The sequence below is a fragment of the Tamandua tetradactyla genome, chromosome 11, assembly GCF_023851605.1.
Source record: "Tamandua tetradactyla isolate mTamTet1 chromosome 11, mTamTet1.pri, whole genome shotgun sequence".
NCBI classification, from domain to species: domain Eukaryota; kingdom Metazoa; phylum Chordata; class Mammalia; order Pilosa; family Myrmecophagidae; genus Tamandua; species Tamandua tetradactyla.
The window spans coordinates 24,642,482-24,657,670 of record NC_135337.1 but is presented as its reverse complement, the minus strand read 5'-3'; the positions used below and the strand labels follow the sequence as shown (position 1 = coordinate 24,657,670).

The 15,189-nt window shown below is 34.8% G+C and overlaps 1 pseudogene; it reads left to right on the top strand.

The window, feature by feature from the left end:
* Nucleotides 1-6,966: 6,966 nt before the first annotated feature.
* Nucleotides 6,967-10,922, top strand: LOC143649428 (phosphorylase b kinase regulatory subunit beta-like; annotated as a pseudogene).
* Nucleotides 10,923-15,189: the final 4,267 nt, after the last annotated feature.

The window sequence follows — 15,189 nt, the reverse complement described above, 5'->3', positions numbered from 1 at the left end:
AAAAGAAAGGAACTTGGCAGAGGATTGAATCAACATAAAGAAATAAAGACCTCCAGTAAAGGTAACCATATGGGTAATTATAAATGCCAATATGATTGTGCTGTATTTTTCAGTAACTCCCATTTTTACTTCCTACATGTTCTACAAAGCAAAGGTATAAAGGGAAATGATAAATCTATAGTCTTGGACGTATAATGTATAAAGATGTTGTTTGTAACAAGTATTACAAAAAGATGGGTGAAGAAGGGGTATAGCAACAGTATATGTATATGCTATTGAAGTTAAGCTAGTGTCAAGTCAAATGTGATTATTATAGATTTAGGTGTTAAATTTTAGCCCATTGGTAGCCACTAAGAAAATATATGAAAAAATATATACACAGAAACAAATGAGAAAGGAATTAGAATGATACAATATAAAAAGTCAAATAAATATGAAAGTAAGATTTAACAGAAAAAAATGAGGATAAAAAAAGGTTAAAATTTACAAAGACAAAATAGCAAAATGGCAGAAGAAAGTATTGTAATATCAGCTGCTACATTAAATTTAAATGGATTAAACTCTCTAGTCAAAAAGCAGAGATTGGCAGAATGGATAAAAAGCATGATCTAAACATATGTTGTTTCCAAGAGATTCAACTAAAATTTAAAGGCACATGTAGGTTGAAAGTTAAAGGATTGAGAAAAGTATACCATACAAGTAGTAACCAAAGGAGTGCTGGGGTAGCTATACTAATATCAGATAAATAGACTTTAAGTAAAAAACTTCCATGAGGGACAAGGAAGGTCACCATATACCAATAAAAGGGACAATTCAACAAGAAGACATAACACATAAATTTATATGCATATAAAAATTTGAGGCAAATTTTGTGAAGCAAATATTAACAGATTTGAAGGGAGAAATTGATGATTCTATATTAAAGGGAGACTTTAACACATAATTTTCAACACTGAATAGAACACCTAGACAGAAGATCAACAAAGAAACAGAAGAGTTGAGTGATACTATAAACCAATGAGTCTTACCTGACATGCATAGGACTCTTCACCCATCATGCATCTTTACTGTACACGGATCATTTTCCAAGACATGTTAGGTCACAAGATAAGTCTCAATAAATAACAAGATATTGAAATTATATACTGCACCATCTCTGATCACAATGGTATGAAGGTAGAAATCATTAACAGAGGAATAAATGTAAAATTCACAAATATGTGGAAATTAAGCAATGTACTCTTAAACAACCAATGGGCAAAAGAAGAAATCACAAAGGAAACTAGGTAATATATTGAGGCAAATGAAAGTGAAAACACAACATATCAAAACTTATAGTATGTAGGAAAGGTAGTGCTGAGAGGAAAATTTATAACCCTAAATAGTTACATTGAAAAAGAAGAAAGATCTCAAATCAGACACCTAATGTCAAAACTGGAATATGTAGAAAAAAATGCAAACTAAACCCTAAGTGAGCAAAAAGGAAGTTAATTTTAAAAATTAGGATGGAGATGAATGAAACGGAGAATAATAAAACAATGGAGAGAATCAACAAAGCCAAAATTTGGTTCTTTGAAAAGATCAATAAAATCAATGAACCTTTAGGTATACTACCTAAGAATAAAAGAGAGAGGAAACAAATAAAATAAGAAATGAAAGGTGACATTACTACCAACCACACAGAAATAAACAGGATTATAATAGATAAATGAGACCTCCCCAAAATAAAAAAGATTTCTTGTATCAAAATAATCTTACATGAACACAAAGACAACCTGCACAATGGGAGAAAATATTGCAAACCACACATCCAGCAAGGATTCAATAACCAGAATATATAAATGAATTGTAAAACTCAACAAAAAGACAGGCAACTCAATTTAAAAATGGGCAGAAGATGAATAGACAATTAAGATACACAGGTGGCCAAAAGCATATGAAAAGATGCCCAACATCATCAGCCATCAAGGAAATGCAAATCGAAAGCACAATGAAGTACTATTTCATACCCACTAGAATGGTTTCTATTAAGAAAACGATGGGTTTGATGAGTGTTAGCGAGCATATGGAGAAATAGAAACACTCATTCATTGTTAATTGAATGTTAAATGGTGGCTGCCACTGTGTAAGACAGCTTGATGGTTCCTCAGAAAGCTTAGCATAGAGCAAGCATATGACTCATAAACCCCACTTCTAGGTATATACCTAAAATAATTGAAAGCAGGGATTTCAACAGACATTTTCTTGCTGGTGTTCATACTGGCATTATTCACATCTGCCAAAATAGAAGCAGCCCAAGAGCCCATCAAACGATGAATTGATTTTTTTAAAAAAAAGTGATATATATATATATATATATATATATATATATATATATATATATATATATATATATCACACATATATGTGATGGAATATATTCAGCTAGAAAAAGGGAAGGGATTTCTGATGCATACAACACAAATTAATCTCGAACACATCGTGATAAATGAAAAAAGCAGGACACAAATGGACCAATATTGAATGATCTCACTGATAAGAATTCATTAGAATAAGCAAACTCATAGAGTCAGAATTGAGAATATAGGTTAGCAGGGTCCAGGGTGGAGGTACAAAATGATAAGTTAATGCTTAAATTGTACAGTTTCCATTTGGGGTGATACAAATGTTTTTCTAATGGATGATGGTAATGGTAAATCATCATGTAGTAGTCAATAGCACTGATATATATTTGAATGTAGTTAAAAGGGGAAATTTTAGGTTGTATATGTGTCACTAGACTAAAAGTTTAAAAAACTAAGTAAGGCTGTATAACACAAACAGTGAACCCTAATGTAGACCATAGACTATAGTTCATAGTACTTTTATAATAATATTTTTTCATTAATTGGAACAAATATAGCACAGTAATTCAAGGTTTTATTAATTGAAGGTGGTCTATGGGGACTATACATGTTTTTTTCTGAAAACCTACAACTTCTATGATAAAACAATGAACGAATACCATATATCTTTTATCAAATTAAGTTTGAAACACCAAAGATCTAGTAAAGCTATAAAAGTTCTAAAATGAAAAACTGGAAGAATTTTTTTCTAATAATTTCAGTACTGGGAATATCTTTATAAGTGAGACACAAAATCTAGTAACCATAAGGAAAAGATTGATGGAGTTGAATTCTTTAAAATTAAAATATGTGCATACAAAACTAAAACCAACGGGAAATGCAATACATTTGATAAATGGCTGTTTCTATCATCTATGTAGTTATTGCAAATCACTAAGAAAAATAGCATCAATAAGAAAATGGGCAAAAGATAGTTTTTAGAAAATAAAAAATAGTAGGAATTTAAATACTTTTTAAATGATAGTTAACTTTACTTATAAAGATATGCAATATCTTTATGTGGCTATCACTTCTTAACCAATGTTTTTAAGAAATGACAAAACATTTAAAACTCCTCCCTTTTGGAGAGGATGTGGGAGGAAAGGGCCTCAGATACTATCAGTAGAAGTTTAAATTGGAATGAACTCGCTGAAGAACAATATGGGAATGCCTATCAAAATTAGAAATGTCCACACTTTTACTTAGTAGTTCAACTTCAAGGAATACCAGCAGGTATACCAGCAAAATTGCATAGGTAAAAATATCAAATATATGAGTTTACTTTTAGCAGCATTGTTTTTAGTACAAAAGACTGGATTATATAAATGTCCATCAATGGTTAAATGAGTAGAGTTCACCCATACAATGATATCATTCATAATAATGAAAAAGAATGAGGTGCATCTATATCTTTATGTGTTGATATGGAATACTTTAAAATTAAATGTATTAAGTAAAAAAACAAGATGTAAAGCAAGATGGACATTTTATACTTGGGGATAACAAAGTGTGGTTACATTAATTAATACACGCTTTTATTGGTATTGACAGTTCTGGAAAACTACCAAAAGGAGCTGGCTATGGTCATTACCACTGTGACAGGGTCTAAGGGATTGGTGTATGGGGAGAAGAGAGACTTAATTTTCACTATGTGGCTGTTTGTACTGATCAAATATATGCAAAATCTATTTATTTTAAAATTAAAAAAATAATTTTTAAAGATGGTAGAATGTATGTGTGTTTATGCACATGTATATGCAATTACAAGCAAAAAAAAATAAAGAAAACAAATATTAGCAAAATATTTGTTCACAATGGAATAATGAGGGTAATTTCACATTTGCTTCACAATCGCTAATAAAGATCTTCTAATCATTCTTCATTATGTGCCAAATAAGTTTTTGTGAAGCTTTCTGCACTACAAGTGGTTGAAATTGAAAGAAAAACAATTTTATTGGGATATTAAATACTATAATACCAGTCTCTGTCTGAGTAGAAAAAAAGAGATGGAGAAAGAAGATTCATAAATAAAATGGTTGGATTAAACCAATATACAGAGATAAGTTTGCACACTGTGAACACTAAATATGCCTTTTTATCAAGCATTCATGGAGATACTTAAAAAAATAGTCTTTTGTAAAATACAAGAAAATAAATTTCAAAAGAAGAGGTTTTTTTCTCTGACTACTGCAATAAAAAGTCAAAGCTAACCTTCTGGATGAGGGTTTCTTTGAGGTCCCTAGAATAATATAGCGACAGAAACATTTTAAGGGTATCATGTCAGTTTTATTTACCCCTTGGCTGTACAAGGCTTTGGTGTGGAATTTCTCAGACCATACATGAGCTCTTATATATTCTGTATCCCTTTCCTTAGCACTGTCCAAATCCTCCTTTATTTTGTCATATCTACAATACCAATTTAATCCATGATATGCTCTTGTGAACAATGTGCTTCTTTTAATATTTTAACTATTCTATGATCCTGAAAGGACATAAGAAAACAGGAATCCAGGTGGACATTTCACTGTGATCCATTCTTGGTATCTTTATCTGTGTCCTCCTATTTATTCATATACTATATATTTTATGGTTCCTCAGTTTCTTTATTGTTATTATTCTTATCCAAAATGTCTTGAATTTTAAACAAGACATTCTTGGCTTCTTCACATAGCCCACTTTATATTATACCTGGAATAAAATATTAATGCAAAGACTCACCATTAATAAAACCTTAGAACTTGAAGGGAATAATAATAGCCTCTAGTTTAAAACTCACTTGGAGCTTAATAAATCATCCCTACAGAATGAATCAGTGAAAGCAAATAAAATGCATTTATAAACTATTCAGAAAAATGGTAAAAATAAGAACAAATCATAGTCAATTAACTAAAGATGTATGATATAAAAGACATCTTTGACAGCTTAAGTTCATGTCTAATTCTCTCCCTCTAAATTTAATAGAAAGGGAATTGCAAAAATGGAAGAGACGTGAATTAGTACTGAAAACCAGTAAGAAAGCCAACAAAATGCAAAAAAAAAAAAAAGAAATTGAGGAATTGCTGCTAGGTATGGTGCATCTGGATAAGGTTAAGGATGGTGCCCTATGTCTAGCTCTAGTCTTACCAGAGTGACATGGTCTTGTAGGAAGTGAATAGAGGACATCCTGGGCTCCATGAATATAGATGGATAGGAGCTAGAAACATGGGCAGATGGTGACACCTAGAAAGAAAGTTTTGTTGTCAGTTCATTTAGGCATTTCTGATTGGCAGAATTCAAAGATAGGTTACTCTGGAACTTGCAGAGTCTAAGTCGGTTGCAGCAGCAATAGCTTGGAAGCAGCAGATTTCCAAGCAATGTAATTCATTTTAATGTAATATTTTCCAGATACAATGATTTTCAAATTTTTTTAAACCATGAATCTTAGTAAGAAATGCATTATATTCAGAACACATGCACAATTAAAGCACATATTTCACAAACAATAATGACCTTTTACTAACACTTCGATAGTCTCTGTTCTGTTCATATTTTTTAATGATATTTGCAAACCACAGAATTGATTTTATGTCATTAATGGGTTATACTCAACATTTTGAAGAAAACAGGCCTAGTAAACACTGGAATAAAGATGTCAGGCGACTCCAGCTCCATGAAATAAGCCTAACTACATCAGTTGCAGCTCATACAATTATATAACAGCCTTGTTATACAAATCAGCTAAGAAGCAGCAATGAATTGGAATTGCTAAGATGTGACTCCTTGTGGTCCTCTTAGAGAGCTATATCTCTAGACAAATAATAATAATAATTCCCCCATTTTGATATCTTAGAGGAGGTTTATAAGAGAATCGAACAAAAAGTGATTACATTTAAGAAGATTGCATTAACATTTACCAGCTGTCTCAGTTTGCCAAGCTTCTGTGATAAATACCAAACAATGAGTTGGCTTAAACAATAAGTATTTATTAGCTCACAATTGCACAGACTAGAAATCCAAAATCAAGGCATTGGCAAGACCTCTCCGAGGTCTGTAGTGCTCTGGAGCTGGCTGGCGACAATCCTTGGGTTTCTTGTCTTGAAACTGCCTCCCATCATATGAAGATGTACTTGCTCTTCTCCTCTGTCTGCTCTTCCGGTTTCCATTTGAAAACTCCTCTGGCTGCTTCTGAATTTCTTCTCTAAACAAGGTCTCCAGACAAACAAAGCAAAGTTTACCCTCATTCAGTTTGGTCACACTTAAATCAGATCTTAGAAGATCCTATTTCCAAATGAGTCTGCATCTTAACTGATGATACATTTTTAAAGGTCCTACTTATTAATGAGTTCCCACCCACAGGCAGCAGTTTACGATCAAGAACATTTCTTTGTTGAGGTATAAAATCCAAATAGAGGCAGATGGGGTCAGAGGAGGCCCCCTGATGCTATGGCTGGGGTGGCTGGACCCTTGGCCAAAGTGAGCTGGAAGGTCCTGGAGTGAAGACCTGAACAAAACACTCAGGTTTGGCTGACCATGGGTGGTATTCCTTCTCCTGGAATGATTACCATAAGCCTGGAATGCTTATGATTAGAGTCAACAATTTGAAATGGCCAGATCATCTGATGCAGTTGTCTACTCTCCACCTGCTTTCTTAAGGTCTGACTTCGTTTATGAACCTCTTAAAAGCATTGATCTTCCAAGACCTGACAATGAAACTCTACGGGATAAATTGTGTCATTTTTACAGAATTGTCAGGTCAACATTGTTGCTATATCAAAGTCCAACCACAGGTCTCTTTTCCACTAAAATGTGGTGATAATCCAAAATCCGAGATCCAGGACAGCCTGAATTGTGCTGCTGGGCTTTGAGTTCTGGTTCTTGCATATAGGTGTGTTGATGATGATAACCCATGAGCTGGAGTACTCGGCTATAAGATGTTTGAAAGCTACACAGAGCCTGCCCATGTGAAAAAAAAAATAGTAATAATAATAAAAAATAATTTTTTTTAAAGTATGAGAGGAATTCTCTATTACTCTATGTGTCAGGCTGATAAGGTCCAGCAGTTTAAGTAGGATCCATACCCAATATGTCTTCACTTTATATTCAATGCTCACACAGGAGATGAAAACTTCTCCTATGAGGGATATGGTCATCTTCAGATAAACACAGTATCACTCTATTTTCTTTTCTTGTAGAGATGATTTCCTTAAGATTCCAGATTATCTAAACACCAATGGGGTCTCCATACAAAACACTGAATTTTGTCTAGAAAGGATTTACCATGTGCCTGACTTTTGTGTCTGGGAACAAGGGAGAAAATATAATGATGGTAGTACAGAACTACATTCAAGCTCAATTGGCTTAGCATAAGCAGTTCTTGAAACAATTAATGGATTCAACCTCTTTGACAACCAGGGCTATTCATGGTCAGTTATAGTTGTGGATCCTGATGCTCACAATTGCAAAGGCAAACATTGTGCTCACTGTTACCTAGAGAATTAAGATCTCACAACACAGATGCTGCCCTGTTGTACTGTATAAAGGTATCCTGCATTTGCCCTAGATGATGAAGCTCTGTTTAGCCAGACATTTGATAAAGTGCTTAGAAAATTCAAAGGAAAATATGGATTTAAGTATTTCTTAAGAGATGGGTATAGAACATATTGGAAGATCCCAACAGATACTGCTACAGACCAGCTGAAATTAAGTTGTTTGATGGCATTTGAATGTGAATCTCCCATATTTTTTCTTTATATGATGATTGATGGAGTTTTTCCAAACAAGAAAAGGAATATCAGGATCTTCTGACTCCAGTACTTCATGAGATGACAGAAGGATATCCTGCCATACCAAAGTATTATTATGTGCCAGCTGACTTTGTGGAAAATAAAAAAAGAAACCTTGTGCTTTGGTTAGTAAGCTGCCAGAATGTAATATACCAGAATGGAACAGCTTTTCAAAAGGAAATTTAATAAATTACAAGTTTACAGTTCTAAAGAAGTTAAAGCATCCAAATTAAGGCACCAAGAAGAGGTTACTTGCCCTCAGGAAAGGTCAATGGGTCTCGAGCACCTATGCCAATATGTGGCTGGCATCTGCTGGTCTCTTATTCCTGGGCTCTGTTGCTTTCAGCCTCTGTTGCTGGGAGGTTCTTCTCCAGGGCTGGCTTTCATCTCTTGACTTCCCTTGGCTTTCTTCAGGTTCTGGCTTGCTTAACATCTTATGGTGACATCTGCTGGGCTCCAAACTTCTTCAAACAATGTCTCTGTTCTCAAGTGTCAGCATCTGTGTCAGCTCTGCTCTGACGTTTCTGCCAGCTCTGTTGTTTCTGACCCTCTCCAAAATGTTTCCTCTTTTAAATGACTCCAGTAAACTAATCAAGACCCACTTAGTCAAAATGCCACATCTCCATCTAATCAAAAGGCCACACCTACAAGAGCATGCCACATCTCCACGGAGATAATCTATTCAAAAACTTCTACATACAATATTGAATCAGAATTAAAAGCAACAGCTGCTCCCATAAGATTGGATCAGGATTAAAACATGGCTTTTCTAGGGTACATAATATTTTCAAACTGGCGCATTCTGGTAGTCAAAAGTGATTTCCTTAGTAATTATGGCCATGATGGAAAATTATTATTTCTTTGGGGACAAGCACTTTATATCAATATAAAACTCCTGGCCAATGAATTAATCAGTCCTAGAGAAACTGATCTAGTCCAGTGCTATGTTCTGCTACAAAACCAATGTAGCATTAGCATGAGGTTTTCCAGTCAGGGCCCACTGGAAAATGATTTGGTTATTCATGTAGCACTTGTATCAGAAAACCAAGGCCTTCAAGTTTTTCTCAACAGATAGGGTATTCAAACTCAAACTCCTCAACAAGAGAACCTATTTAGATATGGCCCCAGCAGGAACTCTTGAAAGGTTATTTCCATTTGGGTATCCATTCAGGTCTGCAAGACTGGATAGACCCTCTGGCTGTCTTGGTAAACCAAAGATTCAACACATTTTAGAAAAGAACATGGTTTGTTATCCAATCATATTCAACCTAAGTGATTTCTACAAGTCTCAAGATGTTTTATTGATCATAGATGACATAAAGAATGCCCTACATTTCATTAAGCAATACTGAAAAATGCATGAACATCCATTTTTCCTTGTTCTCATCCAGGAAGGCAATGTAAGAGGTACCCAGTTCAACCTCATATCAGATATGCTGGCAATCTTTAAAAAAGGAATGGCTGAAGTAGTCAAATTCTGATGATCTAAAGACACTACTATTTGCAGCTGTAGTAGGACAACTTAACTACCTATGAATCAGTGATATAGAAGAACTTTCTGAACTTAAGAGTTTTAAGGAACTGGAACTTGCCAAACATAAAAAGTCAAAAGACAAACCACCACCCCAGTGCTCCTGAACTGGAAGAGCAGTTGGATGTTGCTATTACTGACTGGACAAACCCACTGAAGAAAGTCTTCAAAAATTGAGCAACTGAAGTTGTCTGGCTAGCCAAGCCATCCTGCTGCATATGTTGCTCAAAAGAGAAGGCCCAAATTTCATTACATAGGAAGGTACTGTTTCTGATCATGTTGAGAGTCTATAGACGAGTTGGCAGCAAAAAACTTTGATCAGTTGTGTGCCATGCAGCAAGTCTTTTAAATAAAGTAGTGGACAGCCTGGCCCCTCCATTACTAATGTGTTAATGCAGGAAAATAGTTGACTCCAGGCCCTTTTAGGCAGGAAGAAGAAGTTAACTCTAATCCTTCATCTCCAAGAGTGATTAAGAACATCATCTATTGTAAGAGTAGCATCCATGATGATAGGGAAGCAGTGATCCAGCAAGAACAGGTCATCCATATTGGCTGGATCCACTCTAATAATCTTGAGTTATTCAGTAGCATGCTGAAAATACAAATTTTGGTGGATCATCCGTGCCATGGAGTATAAGCTATAAATCAGCAGTTGAGACAAGCCAGCCATAGACTTATATTGACTGTTACCTAGTGAAGAAAAACAATTTCTTTTGGATATTCTTAACAGAATGGAAGATGTTGGATAAACAAGCTTCAGATTGATGCGTCTTTGAATAGAACTTCCCCTGGGTTCTATGACCACATGTGGCAGATACCCAATGGTATCATTGTAGCTGGGAAACATTTGTCACAGCAACCAAACCCCATTAGATATGACCACATATGAGATTAATTTCTCTCTCTTTGTTGAAGACATATTGGGAAATATTGACCAGCCAAAGTAAGGACAGATCATTGTGGAGCTACTAATAGTTGTATTCATTGTACTGGAAAGAAACCCTGAGCTGGCATTTCAATACAAATAGATCTAGACAAATTGGTGAAAGGAGCATTTCTCAAATTTCAAAAAGATGGGAGTCTGCTAAAAGAAATGGAGAAACAAGATAACATGGCTTCCTTTTACAACATTCCCCCCTCTGGGAAAAAAAGGAACATGAAGCTATTTGACAAAGGTTGTGATGAATTTGTTGTTGGAAGGAGGAAGTCAAGCCCAGCAATGCTGACCCATGTACATTTAGTTAGAGAAGAGGCTCTGTTGAGACACCATCTAGAAGTGTGTTAAGTTTTGTGCAAAGCATAATCAAGACAGCCATTATTCTTTGGACTGGTCATACTAGTGAAGTGTTTACCAAGACCTTGGCAGGGTTATTGAAACTCTCTTGCATGCCATAGCCAACCTAATGATAAAAAATGCTTTTACTCAAGCGAAAAAAAGTTCACATGATCATACCAACAACAATAACCTTTGCTGAATGTTAGAAATAGTTCATGGATTGAAAATTTACCTCTGCATGTCTCATGAAAACAAATATTTGCTCTTTGGACTAAATTCCCATTTCAGTGCATAATGGTGGACTTTCTTTAGTGGAATTGTCATGAGAAAATCTTAATATGAATCACAAAAGCAAAGTCAGTCAACTGACATTTTGATTCTTAAAAATGGTCTTATTAATAATATTTTAATTCTTAGAAATGGCATTATTAATAATATTTTAGTATACCATGCTGTTATGCAATTTTACCTTATAAACATGACTGTGGTTTTGTGTTATGCTAACAAGAGGTTAGACTAAAATACAGTAAATCTTTACCCTATCAAAGATTTTCTTTGAGTTCCTACTAAAAATAAGATATGTGTAGGATTGTTCAGAAGTATATTATAAGAATATTTAACTTTGTACTAACAAAAACGGGATTAAAATCATTAAATTTTATTTAGGAATTTTTAAAAATCCAATTTACCAAAGTCTGTCCTCTGGACCCCAAAAAGGCATTTTCTTCCCACATGAAAAATACATTCACCTCATCCCAATATCCCAAAATCCATCAGCCACTTCAGTAATAACTCTAAGTATAAAGTATCTTCAAAATCAATTATTGGTGTGGCCCGTCCTTATCTGCTTCCAAAATACAGTAGTGGGACAGACATAGGATAAACATTCCCGTTGCAGAAGGGAGAAATTAGATGAAAAATAAGAGCCATAGGTCCCAATCAGGTCCCAAACCAAGCAGGACAAATCTGTTAGATTCCAAGGAGTGAGAGTCATCTGTGGGTTGAAGTTTGTCCTCTGGGCCAGCTCTAGTGGTAGCACTACCTTTTCCAAGCACTAGGGCCGTGGTCTTGCTCTACCAGAAGCTGAGGTGTAGGTCCCTATGCTCTCCAAGCATTGGCAAAGTAGGGCAGCTCTCCCTGGACACCGGGCAGGAGGCCCACCTCCTCTCAGCACCAGGGCAGAAACCCCACCCTTATCAAAGTCACTAGCAGAAGGGCCTCTCTTTAGGACAAAAAAGATCTCTTGGTCCAGCTCTCAGATTCTGTGGTTCTGTCCATGAGGTCGTTTTTCCTTAATTTCATTTTGTCTCTGTCCCTTTTAGTCCAAGCTAGCAGCACTTATGCGCATACAAAATTCTCAAAAGATAAAACAATTGTTGCCTTGTTGGTTCAAGGGCATTCAAACAATCAAAGAAAAGGATTTTAAGATCCTCCCTAAACATATAGAAAAGGAAATGGTAGAACTCAAATCACTATAATAGGAATGAATAATGCCTTTGAAGGGCTCATGAGCAGACTGCCCATATCAGTGGTATCCAGTAGGACTAAGGGGAAGAGGAAATGCCCATAGAATTGTACTTCAGTTGCTTCCCATGGAGTCTCAGGTTAACAATTCTGATGCTGCTATACATGTATACTGGACTTGAATAATTAAAATAAATGGATGACAAATTATGAGAACCAGATTTCTTTTTGTATGGGTGAGAATTTATAGACAAACAAGGGGAGGAAAATAGGAAGATCCAGGTTATAATGGATTAAAGTTGGGGGTATCAACATGAATGCAATTTAATATTAATGTAGATGTTTATAGATCTGTGTATAGATTTGGTTAGCATATACACTTATATTTACTTGATCTGCCATCTGAAAGAGTCAGAAAGAAGTTAAATGACACTCTAGTAGCAATGAGCACACATAGACCCAGATCTTGGTTTCTAATACCATTCTCCAATACACAGAATGAGGGGTCTTTGGAGAAAGGGCAGATCTAGGGCTGGGCCAATAAACAATACAAGATGGGCTTATAGCTGTGTGTCATGCCAGAAAACTAAGGAAGTACTAAAAAAATGATAGGGGATCTATCAAAGGAGCAAACTTGAGCTCCCAATGCCAATGCTGGGACAATTTCAACAGCAAAATAGATTAAGTAGTATTGGGTTATAACCAAAAATATAAAATAAATATACATGAGTCCATATAATATAAATTAATAGTTGAATAAATTAAGAAATAAATGGGAAGGAAAGTACAAATCTCTCTTTCAGAAGAATTCCAAATAAATTATGTACATATTCCATCCTGAAAGAGAGAGAGCAAAATTCTATTCCTTAAATGTGGGCTGTGTACAGCAACTTTATTCCAAAAAGTACAGTATGGGAATGGGGAGAAAAAGAGTAACTTTACAGTGGAGAAATCTGACAAACACTACTTTAGCCAGGTGATCAAAGTCAACGTCACCAGTCATAAATCATGTTGCCAGTATGTACCCTTGATATTATGCAATGAAAATGGTACATTACCTCTGTGCTCTTCCTCCCCAAACTGATAACCTCAGTATCATACTGTGAAAAACATCAAATTCCAATAGTAAGGAGTTATAATATACAGTCTGCAATATAACTGATCAATACTCCTCAAAATATTCCAGGTCTTCACAAACAAGGACTATCTAAAAATGTTAGAGCCAAGAGTAGCCTAAGAAACATGATAATGAAATGTAATATAGCATCCTGGATGGGATCCAGAAGAAGAAAAATGATTTCAGGTAAGAACTAAGGAAATCTAAAAGTTATGATCTTTAGTTAATAACAATGTATCTATATTGTTCAATTAATTATAATGAATGTACCATACTAATGTGAAATGTTAGTAATAGTGTACAAGGGTATGTGGAACTCTCTGTTCTATCTGCTCACATTTTCTATAAATCTAAAACTGTTCTAAAATATAAAGCCAACTAATTTAAATACATAAATGAATAAGAGTAACATGAGATGTGGAAATTATGTTTGGAAGGCTTTTGACCTATGGTGATTGATTTTGTTTTTACACTGTAGGAGTACAAACCAGACTGTAGAAATCTCAGGAGCAATAACAAGTAAAGCCTACTTTCTACATAACATATTTTCTTTTTAAGAAACTGTTGAAGTATAATCTGCATACAGAGAAAGTCACAAGCCTAAACTTTTACAAAGTGAATACACCAGTATAAATGCAGCTCCAAATCGAGAAATATTACTTTATCACCATTCCAGACTTCTCTTGACAGCTACTGTCTTGTCTAACACTCTAGGGTAGTTCTGTCAGGTTTTGAACTTATAATGGAATCTCACAATACATACACTTTTGTGTTTGGCACCTTTCACTTAATATTATAAAATTCATCCCTGTGATTAAAGGAGTAGTTAGTCGTTATAGTTGCTATAAAATATACCATTGTATGAATATATCAATTTTTTTTTCTCGCATGGGCAGGCACCAGGAATCAAACCCAGGTCTCTGACATGGCAGGTGAGAACTCTGCCACTGAGCCACCATTGCACCACCCTAAATATACCAATTTTCACTTGTGCTAACCAACACTGATGGATAACTGGGGTATTTCCCAACTTTTTGTTGTCAATACTGATGATGCAAAAATTATTGAATATACTTGGAAAATTTTTTTAAATTATTGTACATAGGGTGGGCCATGATGGCTCAATAGGCAGAGTTCTCACCTGCCATGCCAGAGACCCAGGTTTGATTTCCGGTGCCTGCCCATGCAAAATATATATATATATATATATATATATATATTTGTACTATATGTAACATTATGTACTATATTATATATATATATATGTACCATATATATAATATAGTACATAATGTTAAGATGTATAATATTTTGAGGGGCATATGTCTGACAATTTTGTCAGATTTATGCTTGGAAATAGAATTGAAGAGTTATGGAGTCCACATACAAGCTTTTGCAGAGTCTGCCAAGTAGTTTTTCACTTCCTTTAGCAACATAAGAGGATTTCAGTTGTTCCACATCTTTGTCAACATTTGTTATTGTCAGTCTCTTAAGTTTTAGCCATTTCTCTGATTGTTAATGAGGTTAGCCATGTTTATCTATCTCTATCGACCATCTGGACATTCTCTTAAGTACCTGTTTCAGTCACTTGCAGGTCTTTTTATTGATTTGTCTACCATTTCAATTGATTCAAAAAACTTCATATATTGTAGAAA